The following is a 17,883-nucleotide window of genomic DNA, read 5'->3' as shown; positions in this document are numbered from 1 at the left end:
TTTAGCACAAATAGTATAATAAAGCAGAAATACTATAATTTAGCAGAAATACTGTATTTAGCACAAGTACCGAAAAGTACCAGAAATACTATGATTTAGCAGAATAGCAATAACTTACAAAATTACAAATATGGAGGCATATTGAAACAGAAATGCAGAGAGGGACACACAAACACAGGCTCTAATCCAGTCAATCAGTCTAACTATATTCAATTTAAATCCTACAATGACATGCTGCCAAATAAGGGTAGGGTTCTCTCTCTCCCACTAAACACACACACACACACACACACACACACACACACACACACACACACACACACACACACACACACAGACAGACACAGAGGGAGAGAGCTGCCGAATTTAAATCCACCAATCAGAGTGGCTGTTTACGTTTTCCCGCCAAAAAAGGTGCATCTTTTTACACACGCAGCAGAGAGAGGCACAGGATTATTGCAGTCTATTTCTCATAGTGACGACTCCCCTCAAACAAATGACCATAATTTCCTAACCGTAGGGGCTAGAACGGTCATTCTTACACCGTTTTGTTCAGAAGACATGGGGGAATCTTCCAGTGTTTACAATTTATCATTAAAATATGAATTATTAAAGATATTTGACTTGTAATGCACCATAACTGAGTAGAGCGAAGCAAAAACTGCCTTGACTTGCCCTCAAACAATGCTTTGTAACTTGAAATCTATTTGGAGTATCAATATCATTCTTTCACCGTAAGAGACAGCAGGCTTTGGTGAACAATCATGGAAATTTTCAGGTCTCTGTGGAAATCCAACAAAAAGTTATGACGAGAGAAAAAAGTGGTTCATTTCCAGACTTTGAAATCTGAAGAAATCTGAGCGAAGGACGAATTTCCTACCCTCAAACAAGTCCAACTCATTTCAGAACGGTAATAGTTGAGAAAGAAATTCTTGAATTGTGAGCGTCAGGAGTGTCTGAAGATATGCGGGGACAAGCCTCATGTCTTAACTTTGCTTCGTTAAGGAGATATGACGATTCGAATATGCCTCTCATTACAGAAATGCAGCGGTGATTATGAACAAACTCTCCATTGACTTTATATGGAGAGTTTTCTGAACTTGTGTTAGTCTGAGGAGATTTGCAAAAATTCTATAAATCCCACAACAATGATGGTGACATTTTCTGAAAGCCAGAAAAAATACCTACGTTTTGATGTATAATTTGTGGAAGTTGAGTGAAAATTGAGCAAGTAGCAAACAGTTGTTCGGACATGAAGAGAAGACTGCAAAAGCTTCAGTGGCACACTGGAAGCCAAGAGCATAGCAACCATAACAACACATGTATTTTGTGAAAAATCACAATTTTGCAACTCAAAACTTTAAGAGGCATAAAAGTAAAACAGTAAAAGATTTGAAAAAGCTGAATCATACCTGAATAGCCCAATAATTTGTGAACATTTTAAAGTTTGAATGGTTGTTCTAGGTGAAAATATGAGGAAGTAGTTAAGTTTCAAAAACAAGCAAATTTTAGCAGAATTGCTGAAGTTTCCCATTCATTTCAATGGGACAAATTAAAGGAAAAAAGTGGAATATTTTAAAAAGTATAATAGTTAAAAATAGCAAAAATCATAGCAGGAAAGAGCAAAAATAGCTGAATAGTTTAAAATTTGAACGGTGAAAATCGGCTGAAAATTGTGGAAGTAGTTTAACGGCGAAAAGTGTACGGAAGCAACTAGAATAATAACTAGAAAAATTTGCATTTCCTGCGAAAATGCAGTGTGGATGCTTAAAGCTGAAGCTGTATGCAAAAAGTAGCTGAAAAAGCTGAAAAGTTGCAGAAATTGTAAAAACTTTGCAGAAGCAAAAGAAGTTTGCTAAAATGGAATAACTTAGCAGAACTGCAATATCTTAGAGGAAACATAATACTTGGCAGAAATACAATAGCATAGCAGAATTTAGCAGAAATATTGTAACTTACCAGAAACATGATAACTTCTCAAAAATACAAGAATTTAGGAGAAATAGTATAAGATAACAGAAAGAATATATTTAGCCAAAAATACTTTAACATTACAGAAACACTATGATTTAGAAAAATAGTACAACAGAGCAGAAATATTGTGATTTACCAGAGACACTGTGATGAACTATGAATATTGTAATTTTAAATTGAGACTATGTTTTAGCACAAATATTATAATTTGGCAGAAATACTATAATTTAGCAGAAATACTATATTAAGCACAAATCCTATAAAAAGCAGAAATGGTATAATTAAGCACAAATACTACATTTAGTAGAAATACTTTGTTTTAGCACAAATCCCATAAAAAGCAGAAATACTGTACTATGATTTAGTAGAAAAACTATAATTAATCAGAAATACTAAATTAAGCACAAATCCTATAAAAGCAGAAATAGTATATTAAGCACAAATCTTATAAAATAGCAGAAACAGTATGATTTAGCACAATAGTAATAACTTAAACAGAAAAACTGGAAAAGCAAAATGGACAGCTGAAAAAATGCTGAACATGCTGAGGGTCCCTCAAATATACTTGTTAAATGAAAAAAATTAGCAAAAAAATCTATAACAGCCACACAATCACAAATATGTACACATAAGGAAACACACATGCACAGAGAGACACACTACCAAGATCAAATTCAGTCACCCAGTCTAAATATATTAAATTAGAATCTTAGAATGAGATCATCCCATTAAAAGGCTTTCTCTCTCTCTCTCTCTCTCTCTCTCTCTCTCTCTCTCTGTCACACACAGACACACACACACACACAGACACACAGGGAGAGAGAAGTAAGTTTCTAGGTCAGCCTGGGAGCTGCTGAATTTGAATCCACCAATCAGAGTGCCTGTTTACGTTTTCCCGCCAAAAGAGGTGCACCTTTTTACACACGCAGCAGAGAGAGGCACAGAGAGGCACAGGATTATTGCAGCCTACTTTTCATAGTGACGACTCCCCTCAAACAAATGACCATAATTTCCTAACCGTAGGGGCTAGAGCGGTCATTCTTACACCGTTTTGTTCAGAAGAGATGGGGGAATCTTCCAGTGTTAACAATTTATCATTAAAATATGAATTATTAAAGATATTTGACTTGTAATGCAGCATAACTGAGTAGAGCGAAGCAAAAACTGCCTTGACTTGCCCTCAAACAACGGTTTGTAACTTGAAATCTGTTTGGAGTATCGATATCATTCTTTCACCGTAAGAGACAGCAGGCTTTGGTGAACAATCATGGAAATTTTCAGGTCTCTGTGGAAATCCAACAAAAAGTTATGACGAGAGAAAAAAGTGGTTCATTTCCAGACTTTGAAATCCGAAGAAATCTGAGCGAAGGACGAATTTCCTACCCTCAAACAAGTCCAACTCATTTCAGAACGGTAATAGGTGAGAAAGAAATTCTTGAATTGTGAGCGTCAGGAGTGTCTGAAGATATACCGGGACAAGCCTCATGTCTTAACTTTGCTTCGTTAAGGAGATATGACGATTCGAATATGCCTCTCATTACAGAAATGCAGCGGTGATTTTGAACAAGCTCTCCATTGACTTTATATGGAGAGTTTTCTGACCTTGTGTTAGTCTGAGGAGATTTGCAAAAATTCTATAAATCCCACAACAATGATGGTGACATTTTCTGAAAGCCAGCAAAAATGCCTACGTTTTGATGTATAATTTGTGGAAGTTGAGTGAAAATTGAGCAAGTAGCAGGAAGTTGTTCGGACATGAAGAGAAGACTGCAAAAGCTTCAGTGACACACTGGAAGCCAAGAGCATAGCAACCATAACAACACATGTATTTTGTGAAAAATCACAATTTTGCAACTCAAAACTTTAAGAGGCATAAAAGTAAAACAGTAAAAGATTTGAAAAAGCTGAATCATACCTGAATAGCCCAATAATTTGTGAACATTTTAAAGTTTGAATGGTTGTTCTAGGTGAAAGTATGAGGAAGTAGTTAAGTTTCAAAAACAAGCAAAATTTAGCAGAATTTTGGAAGATTTCCATTCATTTCAATGGGACAAATTAAAGGAAAAAAGTGGAATATTTTAAAAAGTATAATAGTTAAAAATAGCAAAAATCATAGCAGAAATTAGCAAAAATAGTTGAATAGTTTAAAATTTGAACGGTGAAAATCGGCTGAAAATTGTGGAAGTAGTTTAACGGCGAAAAGTGTACGGAAACACCCAGAATAATAATAATAATAATAATAATAACTAGAAAAATTTGCATTTCCTGCGAAAATGCAGTGTGGATGCTTAAAGCTGAAGCTGTATGCAAAAAGTAGCTGAAAAAGCTGAAAAGTTGCAGAAATTGTAAAAACTTTGCAGAAGCAAAGGAACTTTGCTAAAATGGAATAACTTAGCAGAACTGCAATCACTTAGAGGAAACTGTAAAGCTGAAGCTGTCTGCTGAAAATAGTTGAAAATAGCTGAAGAAGCTGAAGAAATCAAAGTCAGCGTTTAAAAAGTTGTTGAAATTTTAATAACTTTGCAGAAGAACATCAAGTTAGCAAAAATGTAATAACTTAGCAGAACTGCAATATCTTAGAGGAAACATAATACTTGGCAGAAATACAATAGCATAGCAGAATTTAGCAGAAATATTGTAACTTACCAGAAACATGATAACTTCTCAAAAATACAAGAATTTAGGAGAAATAGTATAAGATAACAGAAAGAATATATTTAGCCAAAAATACTTAAACATTACAGAAACACTATGATTTAGAAAAATAGTACAACAGAGCAGAAATATTGTGATTTACCAGAGACACTGTGATGAACTATGAATATTGTAATTTTAAATTAAGACTATGTTTTAGCACAAATATTATAATTTGGCAGAAATACTATAATTTAGCAGAAATACTATATTAAGCACAAATCCTATAAAAAGCAGAAATGGTATGATTAAGCATAAATACTACATTTAGTAGAAATACTTTGTTTTAGCACAAATCCCATAAAAAGCAGAAATACTGTACTATGATTTAGTAGAAAAACTATAATTAATCAGAAATACTAAATTTAGCAGAAATACTATATTAAGCACAAATCCTATGAAAAGCAGAAATAGTATGATTAAGCATAAATACTACATTTAGCAGAAATACTATATTAAGCACAAATCTTATAAAAAGCAGAAATACTATATTAAGCACAAATCCTATAAAAGCAGAAATAGTATATTAAGCACAAATCTTATAAAATAGCAGAAATAGTGTGATTTAGCACAATAGTAATAAGTTAAACAGAAAAATTGGAAAAGCAAAATGGACAGCTGAAAAAATGCTGAACATGCTGAGGTTCCCTCAAATATACTTGTTAAATGACAAAAATCAGCAAAAAAATTTATGACTGCCACACAATTACAAATATGTACACATGAGGAAACACACATGCACAGAGAGACACACACACAAGATCCAATTCAGTCAACCAGTCTAAATATATTGAATTTGAATCTTACAATGGGATCATCCCATTAAAAGGCTTTCTCTCTCTCTCTCTCTCTGTCACACACACACACACACACACACACACACACACACACACACACACACACACACACACACACACACACACACACACACAGGGAGAGAGAAGTAAGTTTCTAGGTCAGCCTGGGAGCTGGTGAATTTGAATCCACCAATCAGAGAGGCTGTGCACTTTTCCCCACCAAAACAGGTGCATCTGTTTACACACGCAGCAGCACAGAGAGACACAGGATTATTGCAGTCTATTTCTCATAGTGACGACTCCCCTCAAACAAATGACCGTAATTTCCTAACCGTAGGGGCTAGAACGGTCATTCTTACACCGTTTTGTTCAGAAGAGATGGGGGAATCTTCAAGTGTTGACAATTTAATATTAAAATATGAATTTTTAGAGATATATGACATGGATGACTTGTTGACTTAGAAGCCACGAATTCCCCAATATGCAAATTTGAATACCTGGAGCCCACATACATGATTGGCTGGCTGGGAAGCTGTGCAGGCCCTGATTTGTGGATTTGAATTCCTCAGCCCTCAGATATGATTGGCTGGCTTAGAAGCCATGAAGGCCCCAATATGCAAATTTGAATGCCTCAGGACACATATATGATTGGCTGGGAAGCCGTGCAGGCCCTGATTTGAAAATTTGAATTTCTCAGTCCTCACAGAGGATTGGCTGCCTGGGGACCTGGCAGAAATATATAGAAATACTATGATTAAGCATAAATACTACATTTAGTAGAAATACTATGTTTTAGCACAAATACTATAATTTAGCAGAAATACTATATTAAGCACAAATCCTATAAAAAGCAGAAATAGGATGATTAAGCATAAACACTACATTTAGTAGAAATACTATGTTTGAGCAAAAGTACTATAAAAAGCAGAAATACTATAATTTAGAACAAATAGTATAAAAAGCAGAAATACTATAATTTAGCAGAAATACTATGTTAAGCACAAATCCTATAAAAAGCAGAAATACTATAATTTAGCAGAAATACTATGTTAGGCACAAATCCTATAAAAAGCAGAAATACTATAATTTAGCAGAAATACTATGTTAGGCACAAATCCTATAAAAAGCAGAAATACTATATTAGGCACAAATCCCATAAAAAGCAGAAATAGTATGATTAAGCATAAATACTACATTTAGTAGAAATACTATGTTTTAGCACAAATACTATAAAAAGCAGAAATATTGTAATTTAGCAGAAATACTATATTAGGCACAAATCTTATAAAATAGCAGAAATAGTATTATTTAGCACAATAGTAATAAGTTAAACAGAAAAATTGGAAAAGCAAAATGGACAGCTGAAAAAATGCTAAACATGCTGAGGGTCCCTCAAATATACTTGTTAAATGAAAAAATCAGCAAAAAAATGCACAGGGAGAGAGAAGTAAGTTTCTAGGTCAGCCTGGGAGCTGCTGAATTTGAATCCACCAATCAGAGAGCCTGTGTACTTTTTCCCGCCAAAACATGTGCCTCTTTTTACACACGCAGCACAGAAAGGCACAGGATTATTGCAGCCTATTTCTCATAGTGAGGACTCCCCTCAAACAAATGACCATAATTTCCAAACCGTAGGGGCTAGAGCGGTCATTCTTACACCGTTTTGTTCAGAAGAGATGGGGGAATCTTCCAGTGTTTACAATTTATCATTAAAATATGAATTATTAAAGATATTTGACTTGTAATGCACCATAACTGAGTAGAGCGAAGCAAAAACTGCCTTGACTTGCCCTCAAACAACGCTTTCTAACTCGAAATCTATTTGGAGTATCGATATCATTCTTTCACCGTAAGAGACAGCAGGCTTTGGTGAACAATCATGGAAATTTTCAGGTCTCTGTGGAAATCCAACAAAAAGTTATGACGAGAGAAAAAAGTGGTTCATTTCCACAGTTTGAAATCTGAAGAAATCTGAGCGAAGGACGAATTTCCTACCCTCAAACAAGTCCAACTCATTTCAGAACGGTAATAGGTGAGAAAGAAATTCTTGAATTGTGAGCGTCAGGGGTGTCTGAAGATATTCGGGGACAAGCCTCATGTCTTAACTTTGCTTCGTTAAGGAGATATGACGATTCGAATATGCCTCTCATTACAGAAATCCAGCGGTGATTTTGAACAAGCTCTCCATTGACTTTATATGGAGAGTTTTCTGACCTTGTGTTAGTCTGAGGAGATTTGCAAAAATTCTATAAATCCCACAACAATGATGGTGACATTTTCTGAAAGCCAGCAAAAATACCTACGTTTTGATGTATAATTTGTGGAAGTTGAGTGAAAATTGAGCAAGTAGCAGGAAGTTGTTCGGACATGAAGTGAAAATTGCAAAACCTTCAGTGGCACACTGGAAGCCAAGAGCATAGCAACCATAACAACACATGTATTTTGTGAAAAATCACAATTTTGCAACTCAAAACTTTAAGAGGCATAAAAGTAAAACAGTAAAAGATTTGAAAAAGCTGAATCATACCTGAATAGCCCAATAATTTGTGAACATTTTAAAATTTGAATGGTTGTTCTAGGTGAAAATATGAGGAAGTAGTTAAGTTTCAAAAACAAGCAAATTTTAGCAGAATTGCTGAAGTTTCCCATTCATTTCAATGGGACAAATTAAAGGAAAAAAGTGGAATATTTTAAAAAGTATAATAGTTAAAAATAGCAAAAATCATAGCAGGAATTAGCAAAAATAGCTGAATAGTTTAAAATTTGAACGGTGAAAATCGGCTGAAAATTGTGGAAGTAGTTTAACGGCGAAAAGTGTACGGAAACACCCGGAATAATAATAAAGAATAAAGAGAAACAGGAACTCAATAGTGTGGATGCTTAAAGCATCCACACAACTAGAAAAATTTGCATTTCCTGCGAAAATGCAGTGTGGATGCTTAAAGCTGAAGCTGTATGCAAAAAGTAGCTGAAAAAGCTGAAAAGTTGCAGAAATTGTAAAAACTTTGCAGAAGCAAAAGAAGTTTGCTAAAATGGAATAACTTAGCAGAACTGCAATATCTTAGAGGAAACATAATACTTGGCAGAAATACAATAGCATAACAGAATTTAGCAGAAATATTGTAACTTACCAGAAACATGATAACTTCTCAAAAATACAAGAATTTAGGAGAAATAGTATAAGATAACAGAAAGAATATATTTAGCCAAAAATACTTAAACATTACAGAAACACTATGATTTAGAAAAATAGTACAACAGAGCAGAAATATTGTGATTTACCAGAGACACTGTGATGAACTATGAATATTGTAATTTTAAATTGAGACTATGTTTTAGCACAAATATTATAATTTGGCAGAAATACTATAATTTAGCAGAAATACTATATTAAGCACAAATCCTATAAAAAGCAGAAATGGTATGATTAAGCACAAATACTACATTTAGTAGAAATACTTTGTTTTAGCACAAATCCCATAAAAAGCAGAAATACTGTACTATGATTTAGTAGAAAAACTATAATTAATCAGAAATACTAAATTTAGCAGAAATACTATATTAAGCACAAATCCTATAAAAGCAGAAATAGTATATTAAGCACAAATCTTATAAAATAGCAGAAACAGTATGATTTAGCACAATAGTAATAACTTAAACAGAAAAACTGGAAAAGCAAAATGGACAGCTGAAAAAATGCTGAACATGCTGAGGGTCCCTCAAATATACTTGTTAAATGAAAAAAATTAGCAAAAAAATCTATAACAGCCACACAATCACAAATATGTACACATGAGGAAACACACATGCACATAGAGACCCACACACAAGATCCAATTCAGTCAACCAGTCTAAATATATTGAATTTAAATCTTAGAATGAGATCATCCCATTAAAAGCCTCTCTCTCTCTCTCTCTCTCTCTCTCTCTGTCACACACACACACACACACACACACACACACACACACACACACACACACACACACACACACACACACACACAGGGAGAGAGGACTAAGTTTGCACAGAGAGACACACTACCAAGATCAAATTCAGTCACCCAGTCTAAATATATTAAATTAGAATCTTAGAATGAGATCATCCCATTAAAAGGCTTTCTCTCTCTCTCTCTCTCTCTCTCTCTCTCTCTCTCTCTCTCTGTCACACACAGACACACACACACACACAGACACACAGGGAGAGAGAAGTAAGTTTCTAGGTCAGCCTGGGAGCTGCTGAATTTGAATCCACCAATCAGAGAGCCTGTGTACTTTTTCCCGCCAAAACAGGTGCATCTTTTTACACACGCAGCAGCACAGAGAGGCACAGGATTATTGCAGCCTATTTCTCATAGTGAGGACTCCTCTCAAACAAATGACCATAATTTCCTAACCGTAGGGGCTAGAGCGGTCATTCTTACACTGTTTTGTTCAGAAGAGATGGGGGAATCTTCCAGTGTTAACAATTTATCATTAAAATGTGAATTTTTAGAGATATATGACATGGATGACTTGTTGACTTAGAAGCCACGAATTCCCCAATATGCAAATATGAATGCCTGAGACCACATATATGATTGGCTGGCTGGGAAGCCGTGCAGGCCCTGATTTGTGGATTTGAATTCCTCAGCCCTCAGATATGATTGGCTGGCTTAGAAGCCATGAAGGCCCCAATATGCAAATTTGAATGCCTCAGGACACATATATGATTGGCTGGGAAGCCGTGCAGGCCCTGATTTGAAAATTTGAATTTCTCAGTCCTCACAGAGGATTGGCTGCCTGGGGACCTGGCAGAAATATATAGAAATACTATGATTAAGCATAAATACTACATTTAGTAGAAATACTATGTTTTAGCACAAATACTATAAAAAGCAGAAATACTATAATTTAGCAGAAATACTATATTAAGCACAAATCCTATAAAAAGCAGAAATAGGATGATTAAGCATAAACACTACATTTAGTAGAAATACTATGTTTGAGCAAAAATCCTATAAAAAGCAGAAATACTATATTAGGCACAAATCCCATAAAAAGCAGAAATAGTATGATTAAGCATAAATACTACATTTAGTAGAAATACTATGTTTTAGCACAAATAGTATAAAAAGCAGAAATATTGTAATTTAGCAGAAATACTATATTAGGCACAAATCTTATAAAATAGCAGAAATAGTATTATTTAGCACAATAGTAATAAGTTAAACAGAAAAATTGGAAAAGCAAAATGGACAGCTGAAAAAATGCTGAACATGCTGAGGGTCCCTCAAATATTCTTGTTAAATGAAAAAATCAGCAAAAAAATGCACAGGGAGAGAGAAGTAAGTTTCTAGGTCAGCCTGGGAGCTGCTGAATTTGAATCCACCAATCAGAGAGCCTGTGTACTTTTTCCCGCCAAAACATGTGCCTCTTTTTACACACGCAGCACAGAGAGGCACAGGATTATTGCAGCCTATTTCTCATAGTGAGGACTCCCCTCAAACAAATGACCATAATTTCCAAACCGTAGGGGCTAGAGCGGTCATTCTTACACCGTTTTGTTCAGAAGAGATGGGGGAATCTTCCAGTGTTTACAATTTATCATTAAAATATGAATTATTAAAGATATTTGACTTGTAATGCACCATAACTGAGTAGAGCGAAGCAAAAACTGCCTTGACTTGCCCTCAAACAACGCTTTCTAACTCGAAATCTATTTGGAGTATCGATATCATTCTTTCACCGTAAGAGACAGCAGGCTTTGGTGAACAATCATGGAAATTTTCAGGTCTCTGTGGAAATCCAACAAAAAGTTATGACGAGAGAAAAAAGTGGTTCATTTCCACAGTTTGAAATCTGAAGAAATCTGAGCGAAGGACGAATTTCCTACCCTCAAACAAGTCCAACTCATTTCAGAACGGTAATAGGTGAGAAAGAAATTCTTGAATTGTGAGCGTCAGGGGTGTCTGAAGATATTCGGGGACAAGCCTCATGTCTTAACTTTGCTTCGTTAAGGAAATATGACGATTCGAATATGCCTCTCATTACAGAAATCCAGCGGTGATTTTGAACAAGCTCTCCATTCACTTTATATGGAGAGTTTTCTGACCTTGTGTTAGTCTGAGGAGATTTGCAAAAATTCTATAAATCCCACAACAATGGTAGTGACATTTTCTGAAAGCCAGCAAAAATACCTACGTTTTGATGTATAATTTGTGGAAGTTGAGTGAAAATTGAGCAAGTAGCAGGAAGTTGTTCGGACATGAAGTGAAAATTGCAAAACCTTCAGTGGCACACTGGAAGCCAAGAGCATAGCAACCATAACAACACATGTATTTTGTGAAAAATCACAATTTTGCAACTCAAAACTTTAAGAGGCATAAAAGTAAAACAGTAAAACATTTGAAAAAGCTGAATCATACCTGAATAGCCCAATAATTTGTGAACATTTTAAAATTTGAATGGTTGTTCTAGGTGAAAGTATGAGGAAGTAGTTAAGTTTCAAAAACAAGCAAAATTTAGCAGAATTGCAGAAGTTTCCCATTCATTTCAATGGGACAAATTAAAGGAAAAAAGCTTAATATTTTAAAAAGTATAATAGTTAAAAATAGCAAAAGTCATAGCAGGAATTAGCAAAAATAGCAGAATAGTTTAAAATTTGAACGGTGAAAATCGGCTGAAAATTGTGGAAGTAGTTTAACGGCGAAAAGTGTACGGAAACACCCGGAATAATAATAATAAAGATAAAGAATAAAGAGAAACAGGAACTCAATAGTGTGGATGCTTAAAGCATCCACACAATAATAATAACTAGAAAAATTTGCATTTCCTGCGAAAATGCAGTGTGGATGCTTAAAGCTGAAGCTGTATGCAAAAAGTAGCTGAAAAAGCTGAAAAGTTGCAGAAATTGTAAAAACTTTGCAGAAGCAAAAGAAGTTTGCTAAAATGGAATAACTTAGCAGAACTGCAATATCTTAGAGGAAACATAATACTTGGCAGAAATACAATAGCATAGCAGAATTTAGCAGAAATATTGTAACTTACCAGAAACATGATAACTTCTCAAAAATACAAGAATTTAGGAGAAATAGTATAAGATAACAGAAAGAATATATTTAGCCAAAAATACTTAAACATTACAGAAACACTATGATTTAGAAAAATAGTACAACAGAGCAGAAATATTGTGATTTACCAGAGACACTGTGATGAACTATGAATATTGTAATTTTAAATTGAGACTATGTTTTAGCACAAATATTATAATTTGGCAGAAATACTATAATTTAGCAGAAATACTATATTAAGCACAAATCCTATAAAAAGCAGAAATGGCATGATTAAGCACAAATACTACATTTAGTAGAAATACTTTGTTTTAGCACAAATCCCATAAAAAGCAGAAATACTGTACTATGATTTAGTAGAAAAACTATAATTAATCAGAAATACTAAATTTAGCAGAAATACTATATTAAGCACAAATACTATGAAAAGCAGAAATAGTATATTAAGCACAAATCTTATAAAATAGCAGAAATGCTATGATTTAGCACAATAGTAATAAGTTAAACAGAAAAATTGGAAAAGCAAAATGGACAGCTGAAAAAATGCTGAACATGCTGAGGGTCCCTCAAATATACTTGTTAAATGACAAAAATCTGCAAAAAAATTTATTACAGCCACACAATCACAAATATGTACACATGAGGAAACACACATGCACAGAGAAACACACACACAAGATCCAATTCAGTCAACCAGTCTAAATATATTGAATTTAAATCTTAGAATGAGATCATCCCATTAAAAGCCTCTCTCTCTCTCTCTCTCTCTCTCTCTCTCTGTCACAGACACACACACACACACACACACACACACACACACACACACACACAGGGAGAGAGGACTAAGTTTCTAGGTCAGCCTGGGAACTGCTGAATTTGAATCCACCAATCAGAGAGCCTGTGCACTTTTCCCCACCAAAACAGGTGCATCTGTTTACACACGCAGCAGCACAGAGAGACACAGGATTTTTGCAGTCTATTTCTCATAGTGACGACTCCCTCAAACAAATGACCGTAATTTCCTAACCGTAGGGGCTAGAACGGTCATTCTTACACCGTTTTGTTCAGAAGAGGTGGGGGAATCTTCAAGTGTTGACAATTTAATATTAAAATATGAATTTTTAGAGATATATGACATGGATGACTTGTTGACTTAGAAGCCACGAATTCCCCAATATGCAAATTTGAATGCCTGAGACCACATATGTGATTGGCTGGCTGGGAAGCCGTGCAGGCCCTGATTTGTGGATTTGAATTCCTCAGCCCTCAGATATGATTGGCTGGCTTAGAAGCCATGAAGGCCCCAATATGCAAATTTGAATGCCTCAGGACACATATATGATTGGCTGGGAAACCGTGCAGGACCTGATTTGAAAATTTGAATGTCTAAGTCCTCACAGAGGATTGGCTGCCTGGGGACCAGGCAGAAATATATAGAAATACTATGATTAAGCATAAATACTACATTTAGTAGAAATACTATGTTTTAGCACAAATCCTATAAAAAGCAGAAATACTATAATTTAGCAGAAATACTATATTAAGCACAAATCATATAAAAAGCAGAAATACTATATTAAGCACAAATCATATAAAAAGCAGAAATACTATATTAAGCACAAATTCTATAAAAAGCAGAAATACTATATTAAGCACAAATTCTATAAAAAGCAGAAATACTATATTAAGCACAAATTCTATAAAAAGCAGAAATACTATATTAAGCACAAATCCTATTAAAAGCAGAAATACTATATTAAGCACAAATCTTATAAAATAGCAGAAACAGTATGATTTAGCACAATAGTAATAAGTTAAACAGAAAAATTGGAAAAGCAAAATGGACAGCTGAAAAAATGCTGAACATGCTGAGGGTCCCTCAAATATACTTGTTAAATGAAAAAATCAGCAAAAAAATGCACAGGGAGAGAGAAGTGAGTTTCTAGGTCAGCCTGGGAGCTGCCAAATTTGAATCCACCAATCAGAGAGCCTGTGTACTTTTTCCCGCCAAAACATGTGCCTCTTTTTACACACGCAGCACAGAGAGGCACAGGATTATTGCAGCCTATTTCTCATAGTGAGGACTCCCCTCAAACAAATGACCATAATTTCCTAACCATAGGGGCTAGAGCGGTCATTCTTACACCGTTTTGTTCAGAAGAGATGGGGGAATCTTCAAGTGTTGACAATTTATCATTAAAATATGAATTTTTAGAGATATATGACATGGATGACTTGTTGACTTAGAAGCCACGAATTCCCCAATATGCAAATTTGAATACCTGGAGCCCACATACATGATTGGCTGGCTGGGAAGCTGTGCAGGCCCTGATTTGTGGATTTGAATTCCTCAGCCCTCAGATATGATTGGCTGGCTTAGAAGCCATGAAGGCCCCAATATGCAAATTTGAATGCCTCAGGACACATATATGATTGGCTGGGAAACCGTACAGGCCCTGATTTGAAAATTTGAATGTCTAAGTCCTCACAGAGGATTGGCTGCCTGGGGACCTGGCAGAAATATATAGAAATACTATGATTAAGCATAAATACTACATTTAGTAGAAATACTATGTTTTAGCACAAATACTATAAAAAGCAGAAATACTATAATTTAGCAGAAATACTATATTAAGCACAAATCCTATAAAAAGCAGAAATACTATATTAGGTACAAATCCTATAAAAAGCAGAAATACTATATTAGGCACAAATAGTATAAAAAGCAGAAATACTATAATTTAACAGAAATACTATGTTTGGCACAAATCCTATAAAAATAATAAATACTATAATTTAGCAGAAATACTATATTAGGCACAAATCTTATGAAAAGCAGAAATAGTATCATTTAGCAGAATAGTAATAACTTACAAAATTACAAATATGAAGGCATATTGAAACACAAATGCACAGAGGGACACACAAACACAGGCTCTAATCCAGTCAACCAGTCTAACTATATTCAATTTAAATCCTACAATGACATGCTGCCAAATAAGGGCAGGGTCCTCTCTCTCCCACTAAACACACACACACACACACACACACACACACACACACACACACACACACACACACACAGACAGACACAGAGGGAGAGAGCTGCCGAATTTAAATCCACCAATCAGAGTGGCTGTTTACGTTTTCCCGCCAAAACAGGTGCATCTTTTTACACACGCAGGACAGAGAGGCACAGGATTATTGCAGCCTATTTCTCATAGTGAGGACTTCCCTCAAACAAATGACCATAATTTCCTAACCGTAGGGGCTAGAGCGGTCATTCTTACACCGTTTTGTTCAGAAGAGATGGGGGAATCTTCCAGTGTTAACAGTTTATCATTAAAATATGAATTATTAAAGATATTAGACTTCTAATGCACCATAACTGAGCAGAGCGAAGCAAAAACTGCCTTGACTTGCCCTCAAACAACGCTTTCTAACTCGAAATCTATTTGGAGTATCGATATCATTCTTTCACCGTAAGAGACAGCAGGCTTTGGTGAACAATCATGGAAATTTTCAGGTCTCTGTGGAAATCCAACAAAAAGTTATGACGAGAGAAAAAAGTGGTTCATTTCCACAGTTTGAAATCTGAAGAAATCTGAGCGAAGGACGAATTTCCTACCCTCAAACAAGTCCAACTCATTTCAGAACGGTAATAGGTGAGAAAGAAATTCTTGAATTGTGAGCGTCAGGGGTGTCTGAAGATATTCGGGGACAAGCCTCATGTCTTAACTTTGCTTCGTTAAGGAGATATGACGATTCGAATATGCCTCTCATTACAGAAATCCAGCGGTGATTTTGAACAAGCTCTCCATTCACTTTATATGGAGAGTTTTCTGACCTTGTGTTAGTCTGAGGAGATTTGCAAAAATTCTATAAATCCCACAACAATGATGGTGACATTTTCTGAAAGCCAGCAAAAATACCTACGTTTTGATGTATAATTTGTGGAAGTTGAGTGAAAATTGAGCAAGTAGCAGGAAGTTGTTCGGACATGAAGTGAAAATTGCAAAACCTTCAGTGGCACACTGGAAGCCAAGAGCATAGCAACCATAACAACGCATGTATTTTGTGAAAAATCACAATTTTGCAACTCAAAACTTTAAGAGGCATAAAAGTAAAACAGTAGAAGATTTGAAAAAGCTGAATCATACCTGAATAGCCCAATAATTTGTGAACATTTTAAAATTTGAATGGTTGTTCTAGGTGAAAATATGAGGAAGTAGTTAAGTTTCAAAAACAAGCAAATTTTAGCAGAATTGCTGAAGTTTCCCATTCATTTCAATGGGACAAATTAAAGGAAAAAAGCTTAATATTTTAAAAAGTATAATAGTTAAAAATAGCAAAAGTCATAGCGCACATTAGCAGAAGAAGCAGAATAGTTTAAAATTTGAACGGTGAAAATCGGCTGAAAATTGTGGAAGTAGTTAAGTGCCAAAAAGTGTACGGAAGCAACTAGAATAATAATAATAACTAGAAAAATTTGCATTTCCTGCGAAAATGCAGTGTGGATGCTTAAAGCTGAAGCTGTATGCAAAAAGTAGCTGAAAAAGCTGAAAAGTTGCAGAAATTGTAAAAACTTTGCAGAATCAAAAGAACTTTGCTAAAATGGAATAACTTAGCAGAACTGCAATATCTTAGAGGAAACATAATACTTGGCAGAAATACAATAGCATAGCAGAATTTAGCAGAAATATTGTAACTTACCAGAGACACTGTGATGAACTATGAATATTGTAATTTTAAATTAAGACTATGTTTTAGCACAAATATTATAATTTGGCAGAAATACTATAATTTAGCAGAAATACTATATTAAGCACAAATCCTATAAAAAGCAGAAATGGTATGATTAAGCATAAATACTACATTTAGCAGAAATACTATGTTTTAGCACAAATCCCATAAAAAGCAGAAATACTGTACTATGATTTAGTAGAAAGACTATAATTAATCAGAAATACTAAATTTAGCAGAAATACTATATTAAGCACAAATCCTATGAAAAGCAGAAATAGTATGATTAAGCATAAATACTACATTTAGCAGAAATAGTATATTAAGCACAAATCTTATAAAAAGCAGAAATACTATATTAAGCACAAATCCTATAAAAGCAGAAATAGTATATTAAGCACAAATCTTATAAAATAGCAGAAATAGTATGATTTAGCACAATAGTAATAAGTTAAACAGAAAAATTGGAAAAGCAAAATGGACAGCTGAAAAAATGCTGAACATGCTGAGGTTCCCTCAAATATACTAGTTAAATGACAAAAATCTGCAAAAAAATTTATGACAGCCACACAATTACAAATATGTACACATGAGGAAACACACATGCACAGAGAGACACACACACA

The sequence above is a fragment of the Astatotilapia calliptera genome, chromosome 3 (assembly GCF_964374335.1).
Source record: "Astatotilapia calliptera chromosome 3, fAstCal68.1, whole genome shotgun sequence".
NCBI lineage: Eukaryota > Metazoa > Chordata > Actinopteri > Cichliformes > Cichlidae > Astatotilapia > Astatotilapia calliptera.
The sequence above is the reverse complement of the archived record's forward strand: the minus strand, read 5'-3'. Positions refer to the sequence as shown.